This window comes from Telopea speciosissima, chromosome 11 (genome assembly GCF_018873765.1).
Source record: "Telopea speciosissima isolate NSW1024214 ecotype Mountain lineage chromosome 11, Tspe_v1, whole genome shotgun sequence".
In the NCBI taxonomy this organism is placed as follows: Eukaryota; Viridiplantae; Streptophyta; class Magnoliopsida; order Proteales; family Proteaceae; genus Telopea; species Telopea speciosissima.
The window spans coordinates 55,182,155-55,185,593 of record NC_057926.1 but is presented as its reverse complement, the minus strand read 5'-3'; positions in this window follow the sequence as shown (position 1 = coordinate 55,185,593).

Below are 3,439 nucleotides of genomic sequence, written 5' to 3'. Positions count from 1 at the left end.
GGGAGGAACTTTGCCACGATCGACTGCTTCCCGACAGGAAGGTGAAAATCTCAGAAGATCAGGAGCCGCCGCGTTAGGAGGAATCCCAACCAAGACTCCCAGGAGACCCTCCGTGTTTTGTTACAGTGGAACAGTTTGATGTGATGCAGGCCCGCTGGGATAACAGGGTGGAGCAGATGCTTGAAATGCAATGAGGTCTTTTACAGGGGATCCCAATACCCCTCCTCCACTGCCAAACGGGGAAAGATCTCGTTCATCGGAGCACAACGAGAACCATAGCAATGCAAACAACACCAAACGGAAGAATAAAGAGGCACGGGGAAACACCAAGAATCAAGATTCACACATGACCAAGGTTGAACAAGCTTTGAACGACAAAGTTCTGGAGCTCCAAGACCAGATTCAAGAAGTTATAAGGGGAAAGAACCAAGCTGCAGTTCATAATTTTCACTTTACTACGGATTTAGCATTTACGGATGAAGTGCGATTGGAGCCTCTCCCAAAAGGGTTCAAGATGCCAACCGTAGAACAATATGCTGGCACCATGGATCTAGAAGATCACTTGGACACCTTCAAGTCCCTCCTGTTCTTTTAAGGCGCTTCTGATGCTATAATGTGCAGGGCTTTCCCCTCCACCTTGAAAGGAACGCCGCAACAATGGTTCTCTTTGCTCCCTCCACGGTCCCTTTCCAATTTCACGGACTTGGGAAGAGCCTTCTTGGCTTACTTTGTGAGCAGCAGGGTTCATAAGAAGACAACGGCTAATTTACTGGTCATAAAGCAATGCCCCGATGAGTCCATCAGGGGTTTCCTTACCAGGTACAATAAAGAGGCCTTGGAGGTGGGAAATTTGGATCCAATAGTGAAGTTCCAGGCGCTGCGTAGCAGAATACGAGATGTCAAATTGAAAAAATCCTTGATCATGGACGAACCAGGAGATATGTATGAATTGTTTTATAGATGTGAAAAATATATCAATTTGGCTGAAGTTCTTGTAGCCGAGAAAGAAGATAAAGCTGAGAAGAAAGTCCAAGAAAAGGAGGGAATCCCTCACGAAGCTGGTACGAAGCGTCATCGAGATGACAGAGATGGCGGAAGAAAGCAAGATGATAGGAAAGCTTGGGTTACTAGAGCTACTGATCTGGGATCCGAGCCGGTCTATACAGCTCTGACTCACGCCCGAGCACATATATTAAATGAAATTAAAGATCAAGTGACCCTACGGTGGCCCTCCAAGATGGTTAAGCCGGCGCATGAGCGCAACAAAAACAAGTATTGTCGCTTTCATTGAGATCATGGTCATGATACCGAGGAGTACAGACAACTGAAAGATGAGATTGAGGCTCTCATTCAAAGAGGGTGCCTAGGTCGATTTGTCAAGAAAGAAGGAAACGAACGCAAGTCGGATTACCGTGCTCGGGAGCCAGAAGAAAAACAAAGGTCATCCACACAAGCTGATAAAGGAGAACTCCCCCGAGGTAAGCCCCATGCTGGGAATGTGCCCTTAAGGGAAATAACTACCATATTTGGCGCACCTGGTGTGGCAGGAGAAACCTCAAATTCCTGAAAGCAGCATACTCGGAGTGTAATGCAGGCAGATCCCACGATCAAAAGGAGGAGAACGGGTTATCCCATAACCTTCTCTGATGAAGATCTGGCGGATATTCAGACCCCCCATGATGACACCTTGGTGATCAAGATGGTTATAGCCAACTGCATGGTGGGAAGGATCCTAGTAGACAATGGGGGTTCAGCTGACATCCTCTACTACGATGCCTTTGAAAAGATGCTCTTGAAACCCGAGATGCTAAAAAGGGTGGGGTCTTCCCTGTACGGTTTCAATGGGGCCCCGGTACAAGTGGAAGGATCAATGGAGCTACTGATCACTGTGGGGACGGAACCCAAACTCTCTACTGTGATGTTGAACTTTCTGGTAGTAAAGGTGAATTCCACTCATAATGGATTATTGGGGCGACCAGGACTCAATGCACTGCAAGCGATGGTCTCAACACTACACCTCATTATGAAATTCCCAACTAATCACGGGGTTGGAGAATGCCGAGGAAGCCAAGTGACTACCAGACGTTGCTATGAAGGATACATGAGGACTAAAGGAAAGGAGCCCCAAATGCATTTGATCCACTTGGATGACAACCGAGATGTCGGATACCAGGAAAGGAGCGAGCCAGCCGAGGACTTGGTCCCTGTGGAGATAGTGGAAGGAGATGAGATGCGTACCATCCAGATAGGTGCAGGGCTGAGTGGCGAAAGAAAAAATGCCCTTATAAAGTTCCTGAAAGCCAATGCAGAAGTGTTCACCTGGTCTGCTACCGACATGCCCGAAATAGACAGAAAGATAACCAAGCATAGGCTTAGCGTCTATCCCAATGCCAAGCCAGTGTTCCAGAAGAAGAGAACCTTTGCACCAGAATGACAAGAAAAGGTGATTGAAGAAGTAACCAAGATGCTTGACGCCAGCTTCATCGAGGAAGCCATCTACCCAAAATGGCTTTCTAATGTTGTAATGGTGCCCAAGCCAAATGGCAAATGGCGAATGTGTATTGATTTTACCGATTTGAATAAAGCTTGTCCTAAAGACTACTTCCCTTTGCCTCGTATCGATTTATTGATAGACGCCACAGCAGGACATGAGATGCTTTCTTTCATGGATGCCTATTCAGGGTATAATCAGATCAGGATGTATGAACCTGATATTTTAAAAACTTCTTTTATTATGGGGAGAGATACGTATTGCTATATCCGCATACCTTTCGGATTAAAGAATGCTGGAGCTTCCTACCAGGCGTTTGGTAAATTACCTTTTCAAGCACCAGATAGGCCTGAACGTGGAAGTTTATGTAGATGATATGCTGGTGAAGAGCCTAAAAGCACAAGTTTATATTATAGATCTGAGTGAGGCATTTCAAGTCCTGAGAGAAACTAAGATGAGGTTGAATCCAACTAAATGCGTCTTTGGAGTCACATCGGAATAATCCCTTGGATTCATAGTCTCAAGAAGAGGGATTGAAGCAAATCCAACAAAGATTAAAGCTATACTTGAGATGCATCAGCCTGGAAGAGTCAAGGAATTGTAAGAACTTACAGGAAGGATAGCGGCGCTCGGGAGATTTATCTCGACCTCGAGGGACCGCTGTCTTCCCTTCTTTAAAGCTCTCAAAAATCGAGCGAAGAAATGAGAAACCAAGGGAGTCAAGCTCACCTTTGAATGGACTGAAAAATGCTAGACAGCCTTTACCGAGCTAAAGAAGTATCTGGCACAACCACCCCTTTTGGCCAAGCCTGAACCAGGGGATATATTGCAGCTATACCTGGCCATCTCCGCTATTGCAGTAAGTGCATTATTAGTCAGAGAAGATGGGAGAACCCAAAAACCAATATACTATGTTAGCAAAGTCCTCCTAAATGCTGAGACCAGATA